The sequence below is a fragment of the Asterias amurensis genome, chromosome 21, assembly GCF_032118995.1.
Source record: "Asterias amurensis chromosome 21, ASM3211899v1".
In the NCBI taxonomy this organism is placed as follows: Eukaryota; Metazoa; Echinodermata; class Asteroidea; order Forcipulatida; family Asteriidae; genus Asterias; species Asterias amurensis.
This window is the reverse complement of record NC_092668.1, coordinates 9,438,536-9,454,225: the sequence shown is the minus strand read 5'-3', so window position 1 is coordinate 9,454,225 and position 15,690 is coordinate 9,438,536. Positions and strand designations below refer to the sequence as shown.

The window sequence follows — 15,690 nt, the reverse complement described above, 5'->3', positions numbered from 1 at the left end:
TCAATTAAAAAGTTTAATAAATGTAAATAAAAATAATATTTGACTCAGGATTGTTTGATTTGTTGGTTTCTTGAGTTTAATGCAGTAATTTAAGAGTCCAATGTCATGTCACAAAAAAATACATTTAGGATAAAATCCTTGTATTTGGTCAGTGGTTTGATGTTTGATTTAGCACGAGTGGATTTCGCTTAACTCTTAACGGCCACCAAACTCTGCGCTTACGATCACCATTTTCTGCTTACTGTGCAAGCACGGAATACAAAGTGCGAGCTTGGAAGCACACAAACAAAATAAATCCCTGCTTAGTAGTCTATTTCGCTTGACGTAAGCGCAGAAAACACTGCTTCTGCTTAGCACTGAATAATATTTGTTTCCAGAGCAGAGCATATTGGGCCCATTCGCACAGGATTTTTCAGGATGCAAGTTCCCATCATGATAGGCTTAGGTGACTAGTGAAACTTACTACTCGACTAGTCGCACCTCAAACCCAACTACGACACTTGTCGAGATAAATTACGGATTCTCAAGATTTGTGCCGCAATGTGCTGCAAGCGCAACATTAATTATGTTGCGATTAGTAGTAAGCAACATAACTGTTTCACCAAACAGGTAGTCGGGACTAGTTTTGTAGTCAACGTGTGGGCATGATTATAATGGAGTAGAGAAAAACAGTAGTCGCGACTCAAATAATAGAGAGGTTTCGCAAGTGTACAGATAAACATACAGATACCGATACGTCGACACTTTGTGTGTTCAAGTGACGCGTATCCGCGACTATCGTATTTTGCATATACGCTCGTACATGATACGGGAGCTTATATTTCCAAAAATATTTCCCACGGAATAGCTTTCACATCGTGCTTGATATAGATAGAATTTGTTTAGTCATTTGCAAGCAAAAAGATCAGAAAATGTAGTGTATAAAACATGGGGTCTCTAATCGGTCATACGTATGTCAGAAAAACACTCATGATGAATGGGAGCGCACTCAAGTGAAACATACCTATAGTTTGCGAAACAAAATTCAACACATGGCTGATGTGAACGGTTACGGTTATCATATCCGTATCTGTTTCTGTATCCGCACGCTTGCGAAACCTCTCTAATAATTTGAAGTCGCGACTTTTAAGCACACTAGTCGCCCCGGCCTACTTTTGCACAACTAATTATAAAGCACGGTTGTCCTGTGAATGCAAATCAAAATTTTTAAGTCACTGTTTTGTAGTGACAGTTTCACAGGAATTGAGCACAATAATATTAGTCAACTGTAGCAATTTTGTTGTTGCGAATTGTGACGCTCAAGAACACATTCCCTGCTAAGCTGTTAATTACGCTTAGCGTAAGCACAATTCCCTGATTACGTAAGCGCTGCGTTTCTTCCTTTAAAAAGTCATTGGCACAGGACCAGACCAAACAACATATAGCTTTTAAAACACAAAAAGCAGCTAAACACAGCAAATACCATTCCTCATTTTGTACAAGTCGTGAATCCAGGTATTCTGCTCAATTTCTGCATTTTTATAAAGCAAAATGTTTTGCCTATTATTATAAGCAGCTCTATACAAATGACCCACTCATCAACCACAATAGAAAAGTCAGCATAATAAAATCGCTGCTTTTGTATTCCTGCCAAAGAGTTTTTGTATGTCATGTTATAATTTCCGAAAAGAAAGCAAAATACTTGAATTAGTTAAGGCAAATGGTCCCCGGCGCAAACAAGGTGACTTCACCCGTAAATGAGTCCAAATCCCAGGCGTTCTATTTTCGTCGTCCACGCTCGTCGCCTTAAACGAACCCGGTCAACTCGGTCCCAAACCAACTCGGTCCCAGTCATACGTTGACAGTTTTTTCACTCATTTCTCAAAAACGAACCCGGTCAACTCGGTCCCAAACCAACTCGGTCCCAGTCATACGTTGACAGTTTTTTTCACTAATTTCTCAAAAACTACAACACCACAGCAAGTAATATTTTAAAGGAAGCTTTCAACTGTCATCATCTTCAAACTGTTTAAGTTTAGTGTAATTCTGTGGACACCATGGTATGTCGTCGTCGTCAAAAACGTACCCCTATTTATATACGCACGTTCGTTAAACAAAAACCCTATGCCTTCATGTACGTCCAGAACTCGGTTAGGAAACGAAGAAACAGACACTGCGCTGTGTTCCAGAACGTAAGTAGAAAACCAAGAAAAAGAGACTTGAGTAGACTCCTCTCAAGAAGTCACAACTCATGATAGGTACATACTGAATTGCATTTACCATAGAGAATGTTGAACAATAACATGGAAGTGACTGCATCCAGTTATACTCAAACGCGTAGACTCATCTCAAGAAGTCACAACTCATGAAAGGTACATACTGTATGGCATTTATCAAAGAGATTATTGAACAATAACATTGAAGCGACTGCATCCAATTATATTTAAATGAAGATTACGTGGCTAATTAATTAAGATTTTAATTTTTTTTACATTTAGAGTAAAGCTTATGTTCTAAGCTTCAATTTGGTATAATAAACTCGCTATTTCGTATTATGGTTTGGGAATTTAGGCTTTAACAAAATGCCCTGGTTAAACCTATGGGCTTTTGACGGAAACAAAGAATAATAATAATAATAATAATAAAAACAAATAAAAATCTTAACAAAAACAATAGCTGTTCCGACCACTACGTCGGAACAGCTAATAATAATAATAATAATAATAAAAATAATAAAAATCTCGACGAAAACAATAGCTGTTCCGACTGGATCGGAACAGCTAATAATAATAATAATAATAAAAATAATAAAAATCTCGACGAAAACAATAGCTGTTCCGACTGGATCGGAACAGCTAATTATGTTGCGAATGGGTGTGACTAGTGAAATTTACTACTCGACTAGTCGCACTTCAAACCTAACTACGACACTTGTCGAGATAAAGTACGGATTCTCAAGATTTGTGCCGCTATGCCGCAAGGGCAATATAAATTATGTTGCGAATGGGTGTGACTAGTGAAATTTACTACTCGACTAGTCGCACTTCAAACCTAACTACGACACTTGTCGAGATAAAGTACGGATTCTCAAGATTTGTGCCGCTATGCCGCAAGGGCAATATAAATTATGTTGCGGATAGTAGAAGCAACACAACTGGTTCACCAAACAGGTAGTTGGGACAAATTTTTAATTATGTTGCGAATGGGTGTGACTAGTGAAATTTACTACTCGACTAGTCGCACTTCAAACCTAACTATGACACTTGTCGAGATAAAGTACAGATTCTCAAGATTTGTGCCGCTATGCCGCAAGGACAATATATTAATTATGTTGCGAATAGTAGTAAGCAACACAACTGGTTCACCAAACAGGTAGTCGGAACAAATTTTGTAGTCGATGTGTGGACACGATTATAACGGAGTAGAGAAAAACAGTAGTCGCGACTCAAATAATAATTTGTAGTCGCGACTTTAACACTAAAGCACACTAGTCGCCCCTGCCTACTTTTGTCACAAGTAAAGCACGGTTTTTCCTGCGGATGCAAATCAAATTTTTAAGTCACTGTTTTTGCAGTGAAAGTTTCGCAGGAGTTCAGCACATTTAGTCAACAGTAGCAAACTTTTTGATGCGAATTGTGACGCTCAAGAACACATTCCCTGCTAAAGCTGTTAAATACGCTTAGCGTAAGCACAATTCCCTGATTACGTAAGCGCTGCGATTCTTTCTTTTAAAAGCCATTGGCCCCGGACCAAACTACATAATAGCTTTTTAAACACAAAAAGCAGCTTAACCATGCCTCATGTTCAAGTTGTGATTCCAGGTGTTCTGCTCAATTTCTGAAATTTTGTAAAGCAAAATGTTTTGCCTGTTTATTATAAGCAGCTCTATAAAACTGAGCCACTCGACCACCAGAGAAACGTCAGCATAAAAAAATCTCTGCTTTTGTATTCCTGTCAAAGAGTTTTTGTTTGTCACGGTCTAATTTCCGAACGTAACGCGAAATACTGGAATTAGTTTAGGGAAATGGTCCCCGGCGCGAACAAGGTGACTTTACCCGTAAATAATTCCAAATCCCGGGCAGTCTATTTTCGTCGTCCACGCTCGTCGCCTGAAATGAACCCGGTCCACGACGCACCATGCTCAGGCTTGTCAAATTTTGGGAACAAGTTTAGACTTGTGCTAGTCGGTGACCGTAAGAAATCTATGTATATTGAACAAAAAAACGCAATAACACCGGTCGAAAATGGGATAAGGACTTGGTCAAGTTAACAATTTTACAATTTTGACTATTCAAATCAAGTTTTACGCCGTACCCATGATCTTTGAAAATCTTCCCCGGAAATACAGGTTTTAAAAAATAATTACACTGTTTCTATAAGTTCTGATGCTTTTAAAATGACCATCAATAAAATATATCTTAATTTTAAGCAGTTTTGGGAAGTGTACAACATGTAATTTAATTTTAATCGAATAAATTATGTTTCCGAAAGCTGGGTTTGTTTACACTTCAAGAGCCATTGTGTTTGTGCACAGACACAAAACGTGCAATACATGACGTCATGGTGACGTCGTCCAGAATTTTATGTCGGAAATCACATTCACAGGACCTGACTAGTGTATAGCTGAAAAAAGTTTCAGGATCGGCGGTCTACTTTTTGAGATATGGTGTTGGTTTGCTAATTAGATATTCACAAGCTTAATTAAGGCTTATTAATTAACCATTTTTAAGTTTTTTACGATAAGAATTAAGCTTATGTTCTAAGCTTCAATTTGGTATAATAAACTCACTCTTTCGTATTATGGTTTAGGAGATTAGGCTGCCGCAAAAACGTGTACAAACACTATGGGATTTAGGGAGAAACAAATAACAACAACGACGACGACGACGACGACGACGACGACGACGGCGACGGCGACGGCAACGACGACGACGGCGACGGCGACGGCAACGACGACGACGACGACGACGACAATAATAATAATAAAAATAATACAAATCTGCTCCAGTCGGAACAGCTAATTATGGGAAAAATCAAGTGCACATCTGACACCAGATGAATCGGGTGAATTTGCAAAATTACTCACAGAATATACTGATGTTTTCTCAAAGGATGATTTAGATTTGGGTGAATACTCAGATATAACGCATCCTATCATTACTGGCACGGCTACGCCAATCAAACATGCGGAGGACCCCGTTAGATTTTGAAAATGAGGAAAAGGCTCATCTCGATTCATTGTTCAAAACGGGTGTTATAGAACCTTCAACTTCAGGATGGGCTTCACCCCCCAGTGCTCGTCAGAAAAAAAGATGGAAAAGTCTGTTACTGTATTGATTACAGAGCTCTTAATAATGTCACTGCTAAAGATCTTTTCCCCTTACCAAATATAAGCCACTTCACGGGAGAAAGTCCGTTGTCAGCAGTAACAGACGTGCGCAGCTGGAACTCCGAAGTGGCTTATTGACGAATGTTTAGATGTTCGACAGGGAACCCAGTTCTTTAGAACCCTTGATACGACCAGTGGCTATTATCAAAAAGAACTCGATGGCAGCGACAAAAACAAAACAGCCTTTTCAACAAAGTATGGATTGTTTCAATACTGTCGTATGCCTTTTGGGCTATGTAAATGCTCCAGTCACTTTTCAACGGTCAGTGAATTTGACACTAAGGGGATTGACTTTTGGAAGGAAGTTCTGGCCTATTTGGACGATGTAATTATATCTTAGGAAAGGATTTTGACGAAACTATGAGTACGTAAGGCAAAGTACTAAATTCACAACATTACTTACCTGTACCGGTACGTTAGCGCTACAGTTAGCATTCAGTCTTGATGTAACGAACTTTGGTTGGTTTAGGCCGAAGTGATGCCCTTTATATAAAGCTGGTTCACAATGTCCTCATCAACTCACGACCATCTGCTATTGATACTTAAACCCGTGATGTCAGCTGATGGCTGATTGCAACTACATCAACCTCTATAGTTTATGGAATAGTTACTCCATGGAATAGCAGTACACAGCTTGACGAAAACATCCTGTCCACCAGACTGGGTTTCAAAGTAACGCTTATAACTTAACACATGTCCTAGATAATGTTTCATTTTAAATTGATTAGATCATAGATTAGCTTGTGATATAGTGCCGTAAAGATTACCGGGGTAGCGTGGGATTGTGGCCGTGCTGTGATGACACTCTACCCGGGGGTAGCGTGGGATTGTCGTGCTGTGATGACACTCTACCCGGGGGTAGCGTGGGATTGTTGTGCTGTGATGACACTCTACCCGGGGTAGTGTGGGATTGTGGCTGTGCTGTGATGACACTCTACCCGGGGTAGCATGGGATTATTGTCGTGCTGTGATGACACTCTACCCGGGGGTAGCGTGGGATTGTTGTGCTGTGATGACAGTCTACCCGGGGTAGCATGGGATTGTTGTGCTGTGATGACACTCTACCCGGGGGTAGCATGGGATTGTTGTGCTGTGATGACACTCTACCCGGGGGTAGCGTGGGATTGTTGTGCTGTGATGACACTCTACCCGGGGGTAGCGTGGGATTGTTGTGCTGTGATGACACTCTACCCGGGGTAGCGTGGGATTGTTGTGCTGTGATGACACTCTACCCGGGGTAGCGTGGGATTGTGGCTGTGCTGTGATGACACTCTACCCGGGGTAGCGTGGGATTATTGTCGTGCTGTGATGACACTCTACCCGGGGGTAGCGTGGGATTGTTGTGCTGTGATGACAGTCTACCCGGGTAAGCATGGGATTGTTGTGCTGTGATGACACTCTACCCGGGGGTAGCGTGGGATTGTTGTGCTGTGATGACACTCTACCCGGGGTAGCGTGGGATTGTTGTGCTGTGATGACACTCTACCCGGGGTAGCGTGGGATTGTTGTGCTGTGATGACACTCTACCCGGGGTAGCGTGGGATTGTTGTGCTGTGATGACACTCTACCCGGGGTAGCGTGGGATTGTGGCTGTGCTGTGATGACACTCTACCCGGGGTAGCGTGGGATTATTGTCGTCCTGTGATGACACTCTACCCGGGGGTAGCGTGGGATTGTTGTGCTGTGATGACAGTCTACCCGGGGTAGCATGGGATTGTTGTGCTGTGATGACACTCTACCCGAGGGTAGCGTGGGATTGTTGTGCTGTGATGACACTCTACCCGGGGTAGCGTGGGATTGTTGTGCTGTGATGACACTCTACCCGGGGTAGCGTGGGATTGTTGTGCTGTGATGACACTCTACCCGGGGTAGCGTGGGATTTCCGTAAGCAATGGTAACGTTGGTAAAGCGTGCATAAGCGTTTGCAACGTTCGTAAAGGCATTGGCAAGCGTTGGTAAGCATACGTAAAATACTAGAGAGATATTGGTAAGGAGAGGGCAGACCGAGGACGATCGAGGGGTGAGACCGAGATGAAAATATTTACTATCCAACCGCCATTTTGGACGAATTCTACGCGCAGTTCAAACATTTATGTTCGCAAGAACATTCGCCACTCTGTGAGAGCGACAATACGAAGCGCTTCCGTACATTCAGCGAATGTTGTGAAGACGGTTATTCGCCATCGATTTGCGTAAGCATTTGGTAAACCATTGGTACTGTTGGTAAAGCGTGCGTATTATGCGTAAGATATTGGTAAGGAGAGGTTTGAGGACGACAGAGAACATATTCACTGTCAAATCGCAACTTTTGGGCGAATTCATCGCGAATTTCAAACATTCGTGTTCGCAAGATATTGTGAGAGTAGTATTATACGCTGCATTTTCTCATCGTTTTGTTTGCAAATGTGACCGGTTTAATAAATGAAAGATTTTAATGTGGAAACATATCTTAGTTCTCTGGCCTCTGGGCTTTATTCGTAATCTGTCGGAGAAGAACAAGAAGTTGACAGTTGTTATTCTCCCGACATCAAAGTATAGAATCCAATAATATTTTTGAGAAACAATAACATGGCAATAAAATAAACGTTAATATATACAGTGCGTATGCCTACGAGTTATTCAAAGAATAAGGCAACTATAAATCCACAAACGGGGCGGGTTTCTCTCAGCCCCGGAATTAAACAATTAGAAAAAGACACATCGATAGAAAATGTACATTAATGTCTGAGCGATTACTAACTAAGACCATCAAATAACAATTGTAGTTGGATGGCAACATTAAAGAAAGAAATAATACAAAACATTTTTTCCTCTGGCAGGTTCCCGCCAAAACCTTTATGGCGTCCGCCATCTTGGAAACGCCCAAATATTCAATTAAATAAACCTTGCAAACTGTGCAAATATACCTAAAGAAATATTACTCTAGAGCTCAACTATCTCTTTCTAATAACTCAAACTCATGTATAATAAATAAAGAAAGGTTAATGAAACTAAGTTCTGAAAAAGGGCGGAACTCCTGATTGCCGAATCTCAATTCGGAATCTTGCCAAAACAACATTAAAAAGTGGCTATAAATCTAAGCATTATGTATAAAACAAGTATAAATGCAAGGTATTGTATGAAGGTAAATGCAATTTATGATAAAGGGGAAATGTGAAATAAATAAAGAGAAAAGATCATTACTTGTCGGAGAAGAACAAGAAGTTGACAGTTGTAATTCTCCCGACATCAAAGTATAGAATGACCCGAATTGATAAATTTGAAAATAAAGCCACCGCTGGGGGCGCTTGAACCGGGGTTTGAAGTGTGAATAAATGAATATATTAAGTCAACAAAGAAGCATAAAACTACGTTTTACACACGTTTTTCTGCCCGTCACACAAATAACTAACATATTTATATCAAGCACGATACCAGTGAAAGCAATTGCGTGGGAAATGTTTTTGATCTGGGACAAAAATACAACTGAAAGTCTGCAAAACAGTATCCGTGTTTCTACGACGTGTATGAGCTCCCGTATCCTTTGCTAACGTGTATGAAAAATACGATAGTCGCGGATACGCGTCACGTGAACACACAAAGTGTCGACGTATCAGTATCTGTATTTGTGGATCCGTACGCTTGCGAAACCTCTCTATTTTTATATAGAATTAGCGCCCTTTATTGGTCAAACGTATACAAAGCATTGCACGAAACACGAGAAGGAATCTAAATTCAACGATTTTAATTTATTCAACGATTTTAATTTACCCAAGATGAGGCCCATAGCCTCAACTTGGGTAAGAATTATGACGTCATGCATAAATATTGGGTGCGTTCGTTTAGCTTCCCTGGGTCGACCCCGATGTTGCGTATTTTATTTTTTTCTAGGACGAACGTGGGCACACAATTACCCCACGTTCGTCATCGAACCAGGAAAAAACCCCAGACACGTCACCACGTGAGCCTTCCCGCAGTGACCTCAGTGCACCTCGGGTCAGCCCCAAGTGACCCTATCCCACAAGCGGGGCTCTTGGGGCTGGCCCGAGGTGCACTGACGTCACCACGGGAAGGCTCACGTGGTGACGTGTCTGTTTTTTCCTGGTTCGAGGACGAACGTGGGGTAATTGTGTGCCCACGTTCGTCCTGGAAAAAAAATAAAATACGCAACATCGGGGTCGACCCAGGGAAGCTAAACGAACGCACCCAATTAAGAGAGGCGTATATGGGACGGGATCATGGAGAACGGAGTCAGACATTAGAGCACGTGGGACGGGGGAGGAAGTAGGGGAACGGGGGAACGGCACCTTTTATTTAACTGGGACGGGGAGAGGAAGGGGCAGGGGGACGGGGGAACGGCACCTTTTATTTAACTGTTGCTATGAGACGGGATCATGGAGAACGGAGTCAGACATTTAGAGCACGTGGGTCGGGGAGAGGGAAGGGGAAGGGGGACCGGGAAACGGCACCTTACATTAAACTTTTGCTATTGGACGGGATCATGGAGAATCATTTTCTTTCATTAGAGCACGTGGGACGAGGAGAGTCAGGGGGCGGGGGAACGGCACCTTTATAGCACGTGGGACGGGGAGAGGGAGGGGTAGTGGGACGGAGGAACGGCACCTTTTATTTAACTGTTGCTATGGGACGGGATCATGGAGAACGGAGGCAGGCTTTAGAGCACGCGGGACGGAGAGAGGGAAGGGGACGGGGGAACGGCACCTTTTATTAAACTTTTGCTATGGGACGGGATCATGGAGATCGGAGGCGGGCTTTAGAGCACCTGGGACGGGAGAGGCAGGGGGACGTGGGAACGGCACCTATCACGCAGCTCCGTTTTTTCAGGACACATGCATCCGTCCTCGAGCAAACTGAATAGAACACGCCTTACATTAAAAGTTTACACATTGGGACATTAATTTTTATTTTAAAACTCGCGACATCTACACCTCTTTTGTTACCCCCTCCCCCTCCACAAACACACGACTTCTTTGGTAGTAAAAACATGCCTTAAAAGTTTACGCATTTTGGACATTCATTGCACATGACAAATTATTTTTAAGCTTTGGTTAACAAAATTAATTCGACTGACAAATAACACAAAACGGGAACAACGGGACGATAAAATAATGATCAGGACGCAGGACAAAAACAAAATTACGGGCTGGGGAAATAACACGGGAAAGGAAACAGAAAAGGGACTAATAAATGATACGGGGCAGGAACAAAAATAAACTGAAGTGGAAAAAATAAACGAAACAGAGTACAATCAAGGACAGGGTAATTGGTATTGTGACGTCGCTCTTTGCTTAGCAATTAAGATTGATACAAAGTTAAGATCAATCTATAAGGGCTTTGTGAAATTGAAAAGTGCGGAAATCTAGCGGGACCCGCGCGTAGCGCGGGTTTCCCGCTAGTAATACATAAAAATAAAAAGCCCCCCCCCACCGCTTTTCAGGAACCCGGACCTCTGATGTTGGGATTGCTAATAAAGGCATGAAATGGTGCACTAACATGTTTTTTTTCTGTTGGATTATTAGTGTAATAACATTATGAGTGTTTTAGGCCACTGTATCGCGTTTTATAAATGTGACCCTCTCTAATACTTAAAAGAGTCGTAAAGGATAGAGGCCAACGGCAAGTTGTTTCTTTACACTCGGTGCACCATTTTATTTCCTGAAACAGACGAAGACAAAATACATGTTGACAGGTCTTCGCAGGAATTATTATCTTAATTAACTTATAAAACAAATAATCACAGAACAATACTTATATACAAACAATATTAAATGAACGGCACCTTTTATTTAACTGTTGCTATGGGACGGGATCATGGAGAACGGAGGCAGGCATTAGAGCAGGTGGGGCGGGGAGGGGAAGGGCAGGGGACGGGGGAACGGCACCTTTTATTGAACTGGGTTGCTATGAGACGGGATCATTGAGCACGTGGGACGCGTAGAGGAAGGGGCAGGGGGGACGGGGAATGGCACTTAACACGCAGCTCCGTTTTTCAGGACACGCATCCATCCTCACGCAAATTATGACAAACTGAATAAAACATGCCTTAGAATTGTATACACATGGGGACATTCGTTTTTATTTTAAACCTCGCGGCATCAACTTCTCTTTTGTTACCCCCTCCCCCGCCCCCAACACACGACTTTCTTTGTAGTTCGGAATTGCCAGGAAGCAAATATGACGAACTGAATAAAACACACCTTAACAAGTTACGCTAACACGTTTAAAACACAAACACAATATTTCAATTTCAAACTGTTTTTGTATTATTACGCTAGCACGTAAAAGGAAATAAAACACAAATACAATATTTCTATTTCAAACTGCTTTTTTGTTACTACGCCACACCTTTAACAAGAAGGGTTTTAAATTTCTAAAAGTCTTTGGCATGTTGGCTTTTTCTGTAAGTTTCAAAACACTAACCAATATTTCAAATTCAAACTGTTTTTATTTTTACGCTAGCACGTTTAACCTTAATAAAAAAATGGAATCGTTAAGATTTCGCCAATGAAAGTAAATGCAGAAGCCAATAAGCTTAAAACGTTAAGAAATTTAAAACCCATCTGAGCCCTATTTCATTGCACTGCTTACCGTAGATTTCTGCGCTTACGCGCCCAGCTGCGTCCCATAGAAATGCACACGTTACAGTGCGCGTAACTTGATACCAGTTGTTTTTTAGTCGAGATTTCAATACAATGTGATTTGGCTTATTCTTTAAGTTTCAACATTAACGATGTCATGACACTTCCGCAGTTACTTCCATTGGCGAAACATTAACGGTTCCATTTCTTGTACTGTTTTCCTCATAAGGTGATTGTTTTAAGTAATCATTATGTTGTTTGGCTCTCTTGGCATTTTCTGTTTTGTCTACTGTCTTTTGATGCCAGTTGTTTTTCAGTCGAGTTTTCAATACGAGGTGATTTGGCTTATTCTCTAAGTTTCAACATTAACGATTTTATGACTTCTACAGTCTCTTTCATTGGCGAATCATTAAAAAATCCAGTTTTTTCTTTGTGTTTTCCTTATTTTACTCCGAAACGGAGTACAAACAGGGCTGGGTAGATTGTATTGTGACGTCACTCTTTGCTAGTAATTAAGACTAGATCGGCCGCGCGTTCATACGCGCCATTAGCCGTACACAAAAATTCCTGGTTCTTCATGGACGCGTTAAAAAGTCACGTGCTGGTTTTAACGCGCTGAACATGAACACTGAAAACAGTCCTTAAACACACGGTGGGCTATGTTATTTTGACAGGTTTGTCGCACAGTTTTATAGACCAATATCTATGATAAATGACAAGCAAAATCCATAGACCCAACATAAGCACAAAAGTATAAGTCTAACAGAGGCTAATCATTTATTTTTCACCGGTATAGTAGCATAAAGTCACTGCAGTGTGCACGCACACCGCGCATAATTTGAAGCATACAGTTAAGAAAACAAAGCAAATTGACCGAGAAAACCTATATAATCAATTTGGAGAGTAATTATGCCTGCACTAAATGTTGCTCTAGAAATGGGTTCATGTGAACGAGTATTTAAGTATTAACTAAAGTCTTGCAGCAAAGTTTTGAATCCATTGAAGAGAGTCTGGTAACCCAACAACACCGTTACAGTTTTAATGTAAAACCTATAAAGAGCTCGAGGTGCAATTTCCGTTGTTTCGGTTTTTAAAGAACTTTTTAAATAACTCTTTTCACTTATCTTACAATTTATTCATTTATTATTATGCGCAAGTTTCATAAAAAAATATGTATAGATGCGAATCACAATAATAAAAAGTACAGATGTTAACAATTATCTAAGAATATTTAAAAATGTAATATGCACTGAAAACTAATACAATAACAGAAGTTAAAAGCTATCAACATAAATTATACATCAGCCGGCCAAAGGTCATTAAAACTAACGTAAAGCCTGCCGAAATAAATGTGTCTTGAGCAACGTTTTGAAGGTATACCTGCATCTAATTGGAAGTCCTGATGACATGTTGGGGAGAATTCCAAAGTTTAGGGGCAACACACTCAAAAGCGCGATCTGGAGTGATATTTATAACATTGTTTAAAAAATAAATGGAGTTTCCCTTTACAAGCATTAGATAAAACAATGTCGGTATCACTTGAGAGGAGTTGTAATTAAACGACTATAATCACCACCACTACCTAATAAACCTGGAATACCGTGCATGCAATAAACACTATATAGCCTATAGGAGTATTATTAGACCCAAAGTCCCAATGAATATAATCATTAATACAGCATACGATGGAGGAAAGAAAAGAGTAAACCTGATAAACAACCGAAATGAAGTTCATGTTCACATCAATGGTAATTATTGCTAAAATTAAAAAGGAAAAAAGTAGGCCTACTTACCTACCTTGTCAGCTTACAAGGGACTCAGTCTAGTCTGGGTCCCTTTCTCTTTTCTCTGCTCTGAGACTTATGGCTGCAGAGCAATTTGCAACCATCCTTTAGCCTTAGGGGCATAGTTACATTAAATTACATGAATAATTCGGCTGGAGGAAAGTCTCGAAATTAAACCAAAATGATGTTTTGCTATACTATAACACCACTTTAAACGCAACCGCATTCGTCAGTTTGGGTACCAGCACGTGACCGCTTGGTATAAATGGCTGCGCACATGCCAGAACCCGCGTATGTACGCGCGGCCGATCTAGTTATTTAATTATATATCTATGATTGATATAGCCCTGGCGGCCTTACACTTTCGTTTTGTACTACAGTGACGTCCTGGACATCAGGGTACATTTCTGGGTCGGAAAATTTTCACAGCTTCATAATAGTAGGGTCATATCTTTGGATTCCGTGACAATTTTTTTGCTACCTTTTTTTCTCGATGGATTTGAGTTCAGGAACCATTTAAAAGGAAAATTAGCTCCTATGAACCTCTGAAATGTGATAGGAACTTTTTTTATTGCGCAATATTCAAAATGGCCGCCGACGCCATCTTGAAAAACATAAACTGTAATAGCTCTGGCACCAGATGACCTAGATGGACAAAGGAGATGTCCTTTTCCACTATATCTGACATGACAAATACACTGGAGTGGTAATTGTAAGGTTTGGGGGCCATCTTGACCTCTTAATCCAATATGGCCGCCGACGCCATCTTGAAAAACATAAATTGTAATAGCTCTGGCACCAGATGACCTAGATGGACAAAGGAGATGTCCTTTTCCACTATATCTGGCATGACAAATACACTGGAGTGGTTATTGTAAGGTTTGGGGACCATCTTGACCTCCAAATCAAATATGGCCGCCGTACGCCATCTTGAAAAAACATAAATTGTAATAGCTCTGGCACCAGATGACCTAGACGGACAAAGGAGATGTCCTTTTCCACTATATCTGGCATGACAAATACACTGGAAGGGTTATTGTAAGGTTTGGGGACCATCTTGTCCTCTAAATCCAATATGGCCGCCGGAAGCCATCTTGAAAAAACTAACTTTCATTGGCTCTGGCACCAGATGACCTAGACGGACAAAGGAGATATCCTTTTCCACTATATCTGGCATGCCAAATACACTGGAGTGGTAATATTATAAGGGACCATCTTGACCTCGAAATCCAATATGGCCGCCGAACGCCATCTTGAAAATTTGAAATGTGAAAGCTGTGGCACAAGAAGAGCTATAAGAACAAATAGTGTGTCATTTCCCACTATTTCTGGCATTACAAATTAATTTTAAAATGTTTTTTTATAGTTCTGGAACCATCCTTACCTCTAAATCCAAGATTCACATCATAGCAGCTTCACTATCACAACCTATCTCACTTTTCACTTAGCTGCCGCTATCACTGTTGTCATGTGTCTGCGGGTTTGTTGGTAGGGACATGGATCAGGGAATGGGGGGGGGGGGGGGCTTAGTATAACGGATTGGCAGACACAAGCCATTTGCAAGATGCAACCCATGGCCTATTGGTGAGGGGTGACTTCTTAACTTAGTTAGTATGCACGCTCCCAAGTGTGGACAGAGACTGCCCAAGTCAGGCACAAGCCAAATAGTGCTCTTTTTCCTGCACTCTTCACTTGGCAGCTCGGACTTCTCCCAGGGTCTTGCTTTTACAATCGCCATACACGTATGACAAATTGCTCCAAATTGCTGATAATCTTTTGTCACAGGGAGCTGTTTTATCTAGCAGGTCTTGTGCCTCTTTGGACTTTTCAACCCAATTGATCCATAGAAACCAGAGTTATCGTCACACCCAAAGAACATAAAGTGGTATTATGGAAGTGGCCATTGCCACATCTCACTAACACCGGGCACCGATTAGTTGATGTTTGCGTTATACACACA

The 15,690-nt window shown here is 41.2% G+C and overlaps 1 protein-coding gene across 1 annotated transcript in view; it reads right to left on the bottom strand.

Moving 5' to 3' along the window:
• LOC139953049 (uncharacterized) overlaps positions 1-5,843 on the bottom strand; it is a 47,144-nt gene extending 41,301 nt beyond the window's left edge. The window contains exon 1 of the mRNA XM_071952445.1: positions 5,772-5,843. The gene's annotated coding sequence lies outside the window, so the exon portion shown is untranslated. The remainder of the gene's footprint in view (positions 1-5,771) is intronic.
• Between the last annotated feature and the right edge of the window lie 9,847 nt (positions 5,844-15,690).